This window comes from Balaenoptera physalus (genome assembly GCF_965194825.1).
Source record: "Balaenoptera physalus genome assembly, chromosome: Y".
NCBI lineage: Eukaryota > Metazoa > Chordata > Mammalia > Artiodactyla > Balaenopteridae > Balaenoptera > Balaenoptera physalus.
The window spans coordinates 8420626-8436297 of record NC_138904.1 but is presented as its reverse complement, the minus strand read 5'-3'; positions in this window follow the sequence as shown (position 1 = coordinate 8436297).

Sequence of the window (15672 nt, the reverse complement as noted above, 5' to 3'; positions counted from 1 at the left end):
GTGTGTGTGTGCATGTGTGTGTGCTGGTAGAGACTCTGCATTGAGTCACAGTGAGCCATTTGTGTGTGCTGGCATAAGCTGTGCATTGAGTTATAGTGAGCCATATGGGGGTGTGCAGGTATAGACTGAGCATTGAGTCACAGTGAGTTGCATGTGTGTATGTGTATGTGCTACTTATAGACTGTGCATTGAGTCACAGTCAGGTGTGTCTGTGTCTGTGTGTGCTGGTATAGTCTGTGCACTGAGTCACAGTGAGCTGTGTTTCTTTGTGTGTGCTGGTATAGGCTGAGCATGGAGTCACAGTGAAGTGTGTGTGTGTGTGTGCAGGTATAGGCTGTGCATTGAGTCACGGTGAGCCATGCATGTGTGTGTGTGTGTGCTGGTATAGGCTGAGCATTGAGTCAGAGTGAGCTGTGTGTGTGTATGTGTGTATGTGCTGGTATGGATGGTGCATTGAGACACACTTAGCACTGTGTGTGTGTGTGCATGTGTGTGTGTGTGTGCTGGTACAGGCTCTGCATTGAGTCACTGTGAGATGTTTGTGTGTTTGTGTGTTTGTGCTGGTATAGGCTGTTCATTGAGTCACAGTGACATGTGTGTGTGTGTGTGTGTGTGTGTGCTGGTATAGGCTGAGCATTGAGTTATAGTGAGCTATGTGTGTGTGCTGGTATAGGCATATCATTGAGTCACAGTGAGGTGTGTGTGTGAGTGTGTGTTCATGAATGAATTGTGAAATGAGTCACAGTGAGTCATGTATTTGTGTGTGTTTGTACTGCTATCGGCTGTGCACTGAGTGACAGGTGTGTGTGTGTTTGTGTGTGCTGGTATAGGCTGCACATTGAGTCAAAGTGATATGTGTGTGTGTGTGTGTGTGTGTGTGTGTGTGCTGGTATAGAATATTCATTGAGTCACAGGGAGCCGTATGTGTGTGTGCGTGTTTGTGTGTCCTGGTATAAAATCTGCATTGAGTCACCGTGAGCCATGTGTGTGTACTGGCATAGGCTATGCATTGAGTCGCAGTGAGCCTTGTTTGTGTGTGCTTTTATAGTCTGAGCATTGAGTCACAGCGTGGTGTCTGTGTGTGTGTGTGTGTGTGTTTGTATGTGTATGATGGTATAGATGGTGCATTCAGTCACCCTGAGCCATGCGTGTGTATGTGTGTGTGTGTGTGTGCTGCTATAGGCTGAGCACTGAGTCACAGTTATGTTTGTGTGTGTGTGGTGATAAGAGCATTGCATTTAGTCACAATTAGGGTTATGTCTGTCTGTGTGTGTGTGCTGCTGTAGGCTGAGCATTGAGTCACAGTTAGGTGTGTGTGTGTGTTCTGGTATAGGCTGTGCACCGAGGCACACTGAGCCGTCACTGTGTGTTTGTGTGTGTGTGTGTTTGTGTGCAGGTATGCATGGTGCATTTAGTCACAGTTAGCCGAGTGTGTCTGTGTGTACTGGCATAGGCTGTGCAATGATTCACAGTGAGTCGTGTGTGTGTTGTGTGCGTGCTGGTAGAGGCTGTGCATTTAATCACAGTGAGGTGTCTGTGTGTGATATGTGTGTGTGCTGGTATAGGCTGCGGATTGAGTCACAGTGAGGTGTGTGTGTCTTGGTATAGGCTGCCCATTGAGTCACTGTGATGTGGATGTGTGTGTGTGTGTGCTGCTATAGACTCTGCATTGAGTTACAGTGAGGTGCATGTGTGTGTGTGTGTATGCTGTATAGGCTGTGCATTGAGTCACACTCAGCCATGTGTGTGTGTGTGTGTGTGTGTGTGTGTATGGTGCTGGCAAAGGCTGTGCATTGAGTCAGAGTCAGATGTGTTTGTGTGTGTGTGCTGGTATAGACTGTGCATTGAGTCACAGACAACCATGTGTGTGTGTGTGCATGTGCTGGTATAGGCTTTGCATTGAGTGACAGCTGTGAGTGTGTGTGTGTGTGTGCTGGTATAGAGTGTGCACTGAATCACTGATCTGTGTGTGTGTGTATGTGATGGAATAGACTGTGCATTGACTGACAGTGAGCTGTTCGTGTGTTTGTGTTTGTTTGTGTGTGTCTGCTGTTAGAGCCTGTGCATTGAGTCACAGAGAGCCATGTGTGTTTGAGTGCATGTGAGTGTGCTGGTATAGGCTGTGCACTGAGGCACAGTGAACCACGTTTGTGTGTGCAGGTATAGACTGTGCATTGAGTCACAATCAGCTGTGCGTGTGTGCTTGTGCTGCTACAGGTTGAGTACTGAGTCACAGGTGTGTGTGTGTGTTGATATAGGCTATGGACTGAGTCACATTGAGCCTTCTGTGTGTGTGTGTTTTTGTTTGCAGGTATGGACGGGGCATTGAGTCACAGGGAGCCGTGTGTGTGTGTGTGCTGATATAGTCTGAGCATTGAATCATTGTGAGGTGTGTGTGTGTGTGTGTGTGTGTGCCAGTATAGGCTGTGCACTGAGTCACAGAGAGCCATCTATGTGTTTGTGTGTGTGTGCTGGTATGGACAGTGCATTGAGTAATAGTGAGCCGTGTGTGTGTGTGTTCATGGGTGCTGGTTTAGGCTGTACATTGAGTCACAGTGAGCTGTGTTTGTGTTTCTGTGCTGGTATAGGCTGTGCATTCAGTCACAGTGAGCCCTGTGTGTGTGTGTGTGTTTGTGCTCGTATAGGTTGAGCATTGAGTCAAAGTGAGGTGCTTGTTTGTGTGTGCTGGTATAGTCTGTGCATTGAGTCACAGGGGTGTGTGTTTGTGTGTGTGCACATATAGACTGGACATTGAGCCACAGTGAGCCATGTGTGTGTATGTGTGTATGTGCCAGTATGGACAGTGCATTGAGACACACTGAGCAAAGCGTGTGTGTGTGTGTATATGCTGGTATAGACTGTGCATTGAATCACAGTCAGTGGTGTTTGTGTGTGTGTTTGTGCTGGTATAGACTGTGCATTGAGTCACAGTCAGCCATGTGTGTGTGTCTGTATGTGCACACTGGTATAGGATGACCTTTGAGTCACAGTGAGATGTGTATGTGTGTGTGTGCATGCTGGTATAGGCTATGCATTGAGTCAGAGTGTGCTGTGTGTGTGTGTGTGCTGGTACTGACTTTACACTGAGCTACAGGGAACTGTGTGTGTGTGTGTGTGCTTGTATAGAATGTGCATTGAATAACAGTGAGGTGTTCATGTGTGTGTGTGTGCTGGTATAGGCTGTGCACTGAGTCACACTGAGCCGTGTGTGTGTGTGTGTGTGTGTGTGTATGTGCCGGTATGGACAGTGCATTGAGACACACTGAGCAGTGTGTGTGTGTGTATGTATATGCTGGTATAGACTGTGCATTGAATCACAGTCAGTGGAGTTTGTGTGTGTGTTTGTGCTGGTATAGACTGTGCATTGAGTCACAGTCAGCCATGTGTGTGTGTCTGTATGTGCCCACTGGTATAGGATGACCTTTGAGTCACAGTGAGATGTGTATGTTTGTGTGTGCATGCTGGTATAGGCTATGCATTGAGTCAGAGTGTGCTGTGTGTGTGTGTGTGCTGGTACTGACTTTACACTGAGCTACAGGGAACTGTGTGTGTGTGTGTGTGTGCTTGTATAGAATGTGCATTGAATAACAGTGAGGTGTTCATGTGTGTGTGTGTGCTGGTATAGGCTGTGCACTGAGTCACACAGAGCTCTGTGTGTGTGTGTGTGTGTGCAGGTATGGATGGTGCATTGAGTCACAGTGAGCTGTGTGTGTGCGTGTGTGTGTGTGCTGATATAGGCTGTACATTGATTCACAGTGAGCTGTGGGTGTGTGTGCAGGTATAGGCTGTGCATTGAGTCAAAGTGAGCTATGTGTGTGTGCTGGCATAGGCGGTGCATTAAGTCACAGTGAGCCGTGTGTGTGTGTGCTGGTAAAGGCTGAGTTTTGAGTCACAGTGAGGTGTGTGTGTTTGTGTGTATGTGCTGGTATGGATGATGCATTGAGTCACAATAAGCTGGACATGTGTTGTTTGTGTGTGTAGGTGCTGGTATAGACTCTGCATTGAGTCAGAGTCAGGTGTGTGTGTGTGCGTGTGTGTGTGTGTGTGCTGGTATAGGCTCTGCATTGATTCACTGTGAGCTGTGTGTGTGTTTGTGTGTTTGTGCTGGTATAGGCTGTGCATTGAGTCACAGTGACCAGTGCGTGTGTGTTTGTGTGCTGGTATAGGCTGAGCATTGATTCAACGTGAGCTAGGTGTGTGTGCTGGTATAGGAAGTGCAATGAGTCACAGTGAGGTATGTGTGTGAGTGTGTGTTCAGGTATGAGCTGTGAAATGAGTCACAGTGAGTCATGTATTTGTGTGTGTTTGTGATGCTATCAGCTGTGCATTGAGTGACAGGTGTGTGTGTGTGTGTGTGTGTGTGTGTGTGTGCTGTTATAGGCTGCACATGGAGTCACATTGAGCTGTGTGTGTGAGTGTGTGTGCTTATATCGGCTCAGCATTGAGTCACACTGAGCTGTGTGTGTGTGCTGGTATAGGCTCTGCACTGAGTCACAGTGAGGTGTGTGTGTGTGTGTGTGTGTTGGTACAGGAAGCAATTTGAGTCACAGTGAGGTATGTGTGTGTGTGTGTGTGCTGCTATAGGCTGTGCATTGAGTCACAGTGAGGTGTGTGTGGTGTGTGCTGGTATAGACCCTGCATTTAGTCACAGTGAGCTGTGTGTGTGTGTGCTGGTATAGTCTGAGCATTGAGTCACAGTGAGGTGCATGTGTGTGTGTGTATGTGCTGTTATGGATGGTGCATTGAGTCACACTGAGAAAAACGTGTGTGTGTGTGTGTGTGTGTATGTGCTCATATAGACTGTTCATTGAGTCATAGTCTGGTGTGTTTGTGTGTGTGTGTGTGCAGGTATAGGCTGGGCATTGAGTCACAGTCAGCGTGTGTGTGATGTGTGTGCATGCTGGTATAGGCTGTGCATTTAGTCACAGAGAGGGGTGTGTGTCTGTGTGCGCTGGTATAGGCTGACCATTGAGTCACAGTGAGGTGTGTGTGTGTGTGGGTGCACGTACTGGTTTAGGCTTTGCACTGAGTCACAGTGAGCTGATTGTGTTTGAGTGGGTGTATGTGTGTGTGTGTGCAGGTATAGGCTGTGTATTGACTCACAGTGAGCCATGTGTGTTTCTGTGTGTGTCTGAGTCTGCTAGCATAGACTGTGCACTGAGTTACATGGAGCCGTGTGTGTGTTGGTATAGACTGTGCATTGAGTCACAGTCAGGTGTGTTTGTGTGTGTGTGTGTGTGTGCTGGTATAGACTATGCATTGATTAACAGTCAACCGTGTGTGTGTGTGTGTTTGTGTGTGTGAATGCACACTGTTATAGGCAGTGCACTGAGTCATAGTAATGGGTGTGTGTGTTCGTGGGCTGGTATAGGCAGACCAATGAGTGACAGAGAGGTCTGTGTGTGTGTGTGTGTGCTGGTATAGGCTTGAGGCACAGTGAGCTGTTTGTGGGTGTGTGTGGGCTGGTATAGAGTGTGCACTGAGACACAGACAGCTGTGTGTGTGTGCTGGCATAGACATTTCATTGAGTCACATTAAGCCGTGTGTGTTTGTGTGTAGGTACAGATGGTGCATTGAGTCACAGTGAGCTGTGTGTGTGTGTGTGTGTGCTGTTAGAGACTGTGCATTGAGGCACAGTCAGCTGTGCATGTGTGTGTATGCGTGTGTGCTGCTCTAGGCTGAGTATTGAGTAACAGTTAGCTGTATGTGTGAGCTGATATTGGCTGTGGACTCAGTCACATTGAGCCGTCTGTGTGTGTGTGTGTGTGCAGTATGGACGGTGCAATGTGTTACAGGGAACCATGTGTGTGTGTGTGTGTGTGTGCCGGTAGAGACTGTGCATTGAGTCACAGTGAGGGGTGTGTGTGTGTCTGTGTGTGCAGGTATATGCTGAACATTGAGTCACACTGAGGCGTATGTGTGTGTGTGCATGCTGGTATAAGCTTTGCATAGAGTCACAGGTAGCGGTGTGTGTGTGTGTGTATGTGCTGGTATAGACTGTGCATTGAGTCAGAGTGAGCCATGTGTGTGTGTGTTTTCTGGTATAGGCTGTGCATTGAGTCTCAGTGAGCTGTTCATGTGTGTGTGTGTGTGTGTGTGTGTGCATGTGTGTGTTGGTATAGGCTGTGCACTAAGTCACATGAGCCGTGTGTGTGTGTGCTGGTATAGGCTGCACATTCAGTCACAGTGATGTGTGTGTGTGTGTGTGCTCGTACAGGCTGTGCATTGAGTCACTGTGAGGTGTGTGTGTGAGTGTGCATGTGTGTGCAGGAATAGGCTGGACATTGATTCACAGTGAACTGTGTGTGTGTGTCTTTGTGTGTGCTTGTATAGGCTGTGCATTAAGTCACAGTGAGCTGTGTGTGTGTGTGTGCTGATCTAGGCTGTACATTGAGTCACAGTGAGGTGTGTCTGTGTGTGTGTGTGCTGGTACAGGCTGTGCATTGAGTCACAGTGAGGTGTGTGTGTGATTGTGCATGTGTGTGCAGGTGTAGGCTGGGCATTGAGTCACAGAGTCCTGTGTGTGTTTTTGTGTTGTTAGAGATTGTGGATTGAGTCACAGTGAGCCGTGTGTGTGTGTGTGCATGTGTGTGTTCTGTTATATGATGTGCATTGACTGTCAGTGAGTGGTGTGTGTGTCTGCCTGTGATGGCATAGGCTGTGCATTGAGTCACAGTGAGCCGTGTGTGTGTGTATGTGTGCTGGTATAGGCAGTCCACTGTGTCACAGTAAGCCGTGAATGTGTGTGTGTGTGTGTTTGTAAGTAAGGATGGTGCTTTGAATTACAGTGAGCAGTGTGTGTGTGTGTGTGTGAGTGCTGATATAGGCTGTGCATTGAGTCACAGTCAGCCTTGTGTGTGTGTGTGCACGAGCACTGGTATAGGCTGTTCACTGAGTCACAGTTAGGGGTGTGTGTGTCTCTTTGTGCTGGTATAGGCTTTGCAATGAGTCACAGTGAGGTTTGTGTGTGTGTGAGTGTGCGTGTGCTGTTATAGGCTTGCATTGAGTCATAGTGAGATCTGAGTGTGTGTTTGTGTGCTGCTATAGACAGTGCACTAACTCACAGTGAGCATGTGTGTCTGTGTGATGGAATAGACTGTGCATTGAGTCAGAGTGAGCTGATCATGTGTGTGTGGGGGTGTGTCTGTGTACTGTTACAGACTGTGCATGGAGTCACGGGGAGTAATGTGTGTGTGTGTGCATGTGTGTGTGCTGGTATAGTCTGAGTATTGAGTCACAGTTAGGTGTGATTGTTTGTGCTGGTATAGGTTGTGGACTGAGTCACATTGAGCCATCTTTGTGTGTGTGTGTGTGTGTGCAGGGATGGATGGTGCATTTAGTCACAGGGAGCCGAGTGTTTGTGTGTGTGTGCTGGCATAGGCTGTGCATTGAGTCACAGTGAGCCGTGTGTGTGTGTAATGGTAAAGTCTGAGCATTGAGTCGCAGTGAGGTGTGTGGGTGTATGTGCTGCTTATAGACTGTGCATTGAGTCACATTCAGGTGTGTTTTGTCGTTCTGTGTGCTGGTATAGACTGCATTAAGTCACAGTCAGCCGTGTGTGTGTGTGTGTGTGTGTGTGTGTGTGCATGCAGGTATATACTGTGCATTGAGTCACAGTGATGTGTGTGTGTGTGCATGTGTGTGTGCTGGTATACTCTGCATTGAGTCACAGTGAGCCATGTGTGTGTGCTGGCATAAGCTGTGCATTGAGTCATAGTGAGCCATGTGGGGGTGCGCAGGTATAGCCTGTTCATTGATTCACAGTTAGTTGCATGTATGTGTGTGTATGTGCTGCTTGTGGACTGTGCATTGAGGCATAATTAGTTGTGTTTGTTTGTGTCTGCTGGTATAGGCTGAGCACTGAGTCACAGTGAGGTGTGTGTGTGTGTGTCTGTGTGTGTGTGCTGGTATAGAGTGTGCATTGAGTCAGAGTAAGCCATGTGTGTGTGTGTGTGTGTGTGTGTGTGTTCTGGTATAGACTGTGCATTGAGTCTCAGTGAGCTGTTCGTCTGTGTGTATCTGTGTTGGTATAGGCTGTACACTGAGTCACATTGAGACGTGTTTGTGTGTGTGTGTGTGTGCGCGCAATGATACAGGCTGCACACTGAGTCAGAATGAGCCGTGTGTTTGTGTGCTTCTATAGGCTGCACATTGAGTCACAGTGAGCTGTATGTGTGAGTGTGTGTGCTGATATAGGCTGAGCATTGAGTCACAGTGAGGTATCGATGTGTGTGTGTACTGGAACAGGCTATGCATTGAGTCACAGTGAAGTGTGTGTGTGAGTGTGTGTATGTGCAAGTATAGGCTTGGAATTGAGTCACAGTGAGCCGTGTGTTTGTGTGCTGGTTTAGGATGTGCATTGACTCACAGTGAGGGGTGTGTGTGTGTGTGTGTGTGTGTGTGTGTGTGTGTGACGCTACAGAAAGCGCTTTGAGTCACAGCAAGGTATGTGTGTTTGTTGGTATAGGCTGAGCATAGAGTCATAGTGAGGTGTGTGTGTGTGTGTGCTGGTATAGACTCTGCATTGAGTCACAGTCCACCGTGTGTGTGTGAGTGTGTGTCTGTGTGTGCTGCTATAGGCTGACCATTGAGTCACAGTGAGGTGTGTGTGCGTGTGTGTGTGTGTCCTGGTATAGGCTGCCCTTTGAGTCACAGGTATGTGTGGGTGGGTGTGTGCTGGTACATGCTGCGCATTGAGTCACAGGTGTGTGTGTGTGTGTGTGTGTGTGTGCTGGTGCAGGCTGCACATTGAGTCACAGTGAGGTGTGTGTATGTGCTGGTATGATCGATGGTGCATTGAGTTACACAGAGCCATGTATGTGTGTGTGTATGTGCTGGTATAGACTGCATTGAGTCACAGTCGTGTGTGTGTGAGTGTGTGTGTCTGTGTGCTGTTATAGGCTTTGCATGGAGCCACAGGGAGCAATGTGTGTGTGTGTGTGTGTGCATGTATGTGTGCTGGTGTAGGCTGAGTATTGAGTCACAGTTAGGTGTGTTTGCATGTGCCGGTATAGGCTGTGGACTGAGTCACATTGAGCCGTCTGTGTGTGTGTGTGTATGTGTGTGCAGGGATAGATGGTGCATTTAGTCAAAGGGAGCCGAGTGTTTGTGTGTGTTTGGTGGTATAGGCTGTATATTGAGTCACAGTGAGCCGTGTGTGTGTGTGTATGTGTGCGTGTTGGCATAGGCTGTGCATTGAGTCACAGTGAGCCGTGTGTGTGTGTGATGGTATAGTCTGAGCATTGAGTCACAATGAGGTGTGTTGTTGTGTTTGCTGCTTATAGACTGTGCATTGAGTCACAGTCAGGTGTGTGTTGTGGTTCTGTGTGCTGGTATAGACTGCATTGAGTCACAGTCAGCCATGTGTGTGTGTGTGTGTGCACAGGTATAGACTGCGCATTGAGTCACAGTGGTGTGTGTGTGCATGTGTGTGTGCTGGTAGAGACTCTGCATTGAGTCACAGTGAGCCATTTGTGTGTGCTGGCATAAGCTGTGCATTGAGTTATAGTGAGCCATATGGGGGTGTGCAGGTATAGCCTGAGCATTGAGTCACAGTGAGTTGCATGTGTGTATGTGTATGTGCTACTTATAGACTGTGCATTGAGTCACAGTCAGGTGTGTCTGTGTCTGTGTGTGCTGGTATAGTCTGTGCACTGAGTCACAGTGAGCTGTGTTTCTTTGTGTGTGCTGGTATAGGCTGAGCATGGAGTCACAGTGAAGTGTGTGTGTGTGTGTGTGCAGGTATAGGCTGTGCATTGAGTCACAGTGAGCCATGCATGTGTGTGTGTGTGTGCTGATATAGGCTGAGCATTGAGTCAGAGTGAGCTGTGTGTGTGTATGTGTGTATGTGCTGGTATGGATGGTGCATTGAGACACACTTAGCACTGTGTGTGTGTGTGCATGTGTGTGTGTGTGTGCTGCTACAGGCTCTGCATTGAGTCACTGTGAGATGTTTGTGTGTTTGTGTGTTTGTGCTGGTATAGGCTGTTCATTGAGTCACAGTGACATGTGTGTGTGTGTGTGTGCGTGTGTGTGTGTGTGTGCTGGTATAGGCTGAGCATTGAGTTATAGTGAGCTATGTGTGTGTGCTGGTATAGGCATATCATTGAGTCACAGTGAGGTGTGTGTGTGAGTGTGTGTTCATGAATGAATTGTGAAATGAGTCACAGTGAGTCATGTATTTGTGTGTGTTTGTACTGCTATCGGCTGTGCACTGAGTGACAGGTGTGTGTGTGTTTGTGTGTGCTGGTATAGGCTGCACATTGAGTCAAAGTGATATGTGTGTGTGTGTGTGTGTGTGTGTGTGTGTGTGCTGGTATAGAATATTCATTGAGTCACAGGGAGCCGTGTGTGTGTGTGCGTGTTTGTGTGTCCTGGTATAGAATCTGCATTGAGTCACCATGAGCCATGTGTGTGTGCTGGCATAGGCTATGCATTGAGTCGCAGTGAGCCTTGTTTGTGTGTGCTTTTATAGTCTGAGCATTGAGTCACAGCGTGGTGTCTGTGTGTGTGTGTGTGTGTGTATGTGTATGATGGTATAGATGGTGCATTCAGTCACCCTGAGCCATGCGTGTGTATGTGTGTGTGTGTGTGTGCTGCTATTGGCTGAGCACTGAGTCACAGTTATGTTTGTGTGTGTGTGGTGATATGAGCATTGCATTGAGTCACAATTAGGGTTCTGTCTGTCTGTGTGTGTGTGCTGCTGTAGGCTGAGCATTGAGTCACAGTTAGGTGTGTGTGTGTGTTCTGGTATAGGCTGTGCACCGAGGCACACTGAGCCGTCATTGTGTGTTTGTGTGTGTGTGTGTTTGTGTGCAGGTATGCATGGTGCATTTAGTCACAGTTAGCCGAGTGTGTCTGTGTGTACTGGCATAGGCTGTGCAATGATTCACAGTGAGTCGTGTGTGTGTTGTGTGCGTGCTGGTAGAGGCTGTGCATTTAATCACAGTGAGGTGTCTGTGTGTGATATGTGTGTGTGCTGGTATAGGCTGCGGATTGAGTCACAGTGAGGTGTGTGTGTCTTGGTATAGGCTGCCCATTGAGTCACTGTGATGTGGATGTGTGTGTGTGTGTGCTGCTATAGACTCTGCATTGAGTTACAGTGAGGTGCATGTGTGTGTGTGTGTATGCTGTATAGGCTGTGCATTGAGTCACACTCAGCCATGTGTGTGTGTGTGTGTGTGTGTGTGTGTGTGTGTATGGTGCTGGCAAAGGCTGTGCATTGAGTCACAGTCAGATGTGTTTGTGTGTGTGTGCTGGTATAGACTGTGCATTGAGTCACAGACAACCATGTGTGTGTGTGTGCATGTGCTGGTATAGGCTTTGCATTGAGTGACAGCTGTGAGTGTGTGTGTGTGTGTGCTGGTATAGAGTGTGCACTGAATCACTGATCTGTGTGTGTGTGTATGTGATGGAATAGACTGTGCATTGACTGACAGTGAGCTGTTCGTGTGTTTGTGTTTGTGTGTGTGTGTCTGCTGTTAGAGCCTGTGCATTGAGTCACAGAGAGCCATGTGTGTTTGAGTGCATGTGAGTGTGCTGGTATAGGCTGTGCACTGAGGCACAGTGAACCACGTTTGTGTGTGCAGGTATAGACTGTGCATTGAGTCACAATCAGCTGTGCGTGTGTGCTTGTGCTGCTACAGGTTGAGTACTGAGTCACAGGTGTGTGTGTGTGTTGATATAGGCTATGGACTGAGTCACATTGAGCCTTCTGTGTGTGTGTGTTTTTGTTTGCAGGTATGGACGGTGCATTGAGTCACAGGGAGCCGTGTGTGTGTGTGTGCTGATATAGTCTGAGCATTGAATCATTGTGAGGTGTGTGTGTGTGTGTGTGTGTGTGTGCCAGTATAGGCTGTGCACTGAGTCACAGAGAGCCATCTATGTGTTTGTGTGTGTGTGCTGGTATGGACAGTGCATTGAGTAATAGTGAGCCGTGTGTGTGTGTGTTCATGGGTGCTGGTTTAGGCTGTACATTGAGTCACAGTGAGCTGTGTTTGTGTTTCTGTGCTGGTATAGGCTGTGCATTCAGTCACAGTGAGCCCTGTGTGTGTGTGTGTGTTTGTGCTCGTATAGGTTGAGCATTGAGTCAAAGTGAGGTGCTTGTTTGTGTGTGCTGGTATAGTCTGTGCATTGAGTCACAGGGGTGTGTGTTTGTGTGTGTGCACATATAGACTGGACATTGAGCCACAGTGAGCCATGTGTGTGTATGTGTGTATGTGCCAGTATGGACAGTGCATTGAGACACACTGAGCAATGCGTGTGTGTGTGTGTATATGCTGGTATAGACTGTGCATTGAATCACAGTCAGTGGTGTTTGTGTGTGTGTTTGTGCTGGTATAGACTGTGCATTGAGTCACAGTCAGCCATGTGTGTGTGTCTGTATGTGCACACTGGTATAGGATGACCTTTGAGTCACAGTGAGATGTGTATGTGTGTGTGTGCATGCTGGTATAGGCTATGCATTTAGTCACAGAGAGGGGTGTGTGTCTGTGTGCGCTGGTATAGGCTGACGATTGAGTCACAGTGAGGTGTGTGTGTGTGTGGGTGCACGTACTGGTTTAGGCTTTGCACTGAGTCACAGTGAGCTGATTGTGTTTGAGTGGGTGTATGTGTGTGTGTGTGCAGGTATAGGCTGTGTATTGACTCACAGTGAGCCATGTGTGTTTCTGTGTGTGTCTGAGTCTGCTAGCATAGACTGTGCACTGAGTTACATGGAGCCGTGTGTGTGTTGGTATAGACTGTGCATTGAGTCACAGTCAGGTGTGTTTGTGTGTGTGTGTGTGTGCTGGTATAGACTATGCATTGATTAACAGTCAACCGTGTGTGTGTGTGTGTTTGTGTGTGTGAATGCACACTGTTATAGGCAGTGCACTGAGTCATAGTAAGGTGTGTGTGTGTTCGTGGGCTGGTATAGGCAGACCAATGAGTGACAGAGAGGTCTGTGTGTGTTTGTGTGCTGGTATAGGCTTGAGGCACAGTGAGCTGTTTGTGGGTGTGTGTGGGCTGGTATAGAGTGTGAACTGAGACACAGACAGCCGTGTGTGTGTGTGTGTGTGTGTGTGTGTGTGCCGGCATAGACATTTCATTGAGTCACATTAAACCGTGTGTGTGTGTGTGTAGGTACAGATGGTGCATTGAGTCACAGTGAGCTGTGTGTGTGTGTGTGCTGTTAGAGACTGTGCATTGAGTCACAGTCAGCTGTGCATGTGTGTGTATGTGTGTGTGCTGCTCTAGGCTGAGTATTGAGTAACAGTTAGCTGTGTGTCTGTGCTGATATTGGCTGTGGACTCAGTCACATTGAGCCGTCTGTGTGTGTGTGTGTGTGCAGTATGGACGGTGCAATGTGTTACAGGGAGCCGTGTGTGTGTGTGTGTGTGTGCCGGTAGAGACTGTGCATTGAGTCACAGTGAGAGGTGTGTGTGTGTCTGTGTGTGCAGGTATATGCTGAACATTGAGTCACACTGAGGTGTATGTGTGTGTGTGCATGCTGGTATAAGCTTTGCATAGAGTCACAGGTAGCGGTGTGTGTGTGTGTGTATGTGCTGGTATAGACTGTGCATTGAGTCAGAGTGAGCCATGTGTGTGTGTGTTTTCTGGTATAGGCTGTGCATTGAGTCTCAGTGAGCTGTTCATGTGTGTGTGTGTGTGTGTGTGCATGTGTGTGTTGGTATAGGCTGTGCACTAAGTCACATGAGCCGTGTGTGTGTGTGCTGGTATAGGCTGCACATTCAGTCACAGTGATGTGTGTGTGTGTGTGTGTGCTCATACAGGCTGTGCATTGAGTCACTGTGAGGTGTGTGTGTGAGTGTGCATGTGTGTGCAGGAATAGGCTGGACATTGATTCACATTGAACTGTGTGTGTGTGTCTTTGTGTGTGCTTGTATAGGCTGTGCATTAAGTCACAGTGAGCTGTGTGTGTGTGTGTGCTGATCTAGGCTGTACATTGAGTCACAGTGAGGTGTGTCTGTGTGTGTGTGTGCTGGTACAGGCTGTGCATTGAGTCACAGTGAGGTGTGTGTGTGATTGTGCATGTGTGTGCAGGTGTAGTCTGGGCATTGAGTCACAGAGTCCTGTGTGTGTTTTTGTGTTGTTAGAGATTGTGGATTGAGTCACAGTGAGCCGTGTGTGTGTGTGTGCATGTGTGTGTTCTGTTATATGATGTGCATTGAGTGTCAGTGAGTGGTGTGTGTGTCTGCCTGTGATGGCATAGGCTGTGCATTGAGTCACAGTTAGCCGTGTGTGTGTGTATGTGTGCTGGTATAGGCAGTCCACTGTGTCACAGTAAGCCATGAATGTGTGTGTGTGTGTGTTTGTAAGTAAGGATGGTGCTTTGAATTACAGTGAGCAGTGTGTGTGTGTGTGTGAGTGCTGATATAGGCTGTGCATTGAGTCACAGTCAGCCTTGTGTGTGTGTGTGCACGAGCACTGGTATAGGCTGTTCACTGAGTCACAGTTAGGGGTGTGTGTGTCTCTGTGTGCTGGTATAGGCTTTGCAATGAGTCACAGTGAGGTTTGTGTGTGTGTGTGTGCGTGTGCTGTTATAGGCTTGCATTGAGTCATAGTGAGATCTGAGTGTGTGTTTGTGTGCTGCTATAGACAGTGCACTAACTCACAGTGAGCATGTGTGTTTGTGTGATGGAATAGACTGTGCATTGAGTCAGAGTGAGCTGATCATGTGTGTGGGGGGGGGTGTCTGTGTACTGTTACAGACTGTGCATGGAGTCACGGGGAGTAATGTGTGTGTGTGTGCATGTGTGTGTGCTGGTATAGTCTGAGTATTGAGTCACAGTTAGGTGTGATTGTTTGTGCCGGTATAGGTTGTGGACTGAGTCACATTGAGCCATCTTTGTGTGTGTGTGTGTGTGTGCAGGGATGGATGGTGCATTTAGTCACAGGGAGCCGAGTGTTTGTGTGTGTGTGCTGGCATAGGCTGTGCATTGAGTCACAGTGAGCCGTGTGTGTGTGTAATGGTAAAGTCTGAGCATTGAGTCGCAGTGAGGTGTGTGGGTGTATGTGCTGCTTATAGACTGTGCATTGAGTCACATTCAGGTGTGTTTTGTCGTTCTGTGTGCTGGTATAGACTGCATTAAGTCACAGTCAGCCGTGTGTGTGTGTGTGTGTGTGTGTGTGCATGCAGGTATATACTGTGCATTGAGTCACAGTGGTGTGTGTGTGTGTGCATGTGTGTGTGCTGGTATACTCTGCATTGAGTCACAGTGAGCCATGTGTGTGTGCTGGCATAAGCTGTGCATTGAGTCATAGTGAGCCGTGTGGGGGTGCGCAGGTATAGCCTGTTCATTGATTCACAGTTAGTTGCATGTATGTGTGTGTATGTGCTGCTTGTGGACTGTGCATTGAGGCATAGTTAGTTGTGTTTGTTTGTGTCTGCTGGTATAGGCTGAGCACTGAGTCACAGTGAGGTGTGTGTGTGTGTGTCTGTGTGTGTGTGCTGGTATAGACTGTGCATTGAGTCAGAGTAAGCCATGTGTGTGTGTGTGTGTGTGTGTGTGTGTGTTCTGGTATAGACTGTGCATTGAGTCTCAGTGAGCTGTTCGTCTGTGTGTATCTGTGTTGGTATAGGCTGTACACTGAGTCACATTGAGACGTGTTTGTGTGTGTGTGTGTGTGCGCGCAATGATACAGGCTGCACACTGAGTCAGAATGAGCCGT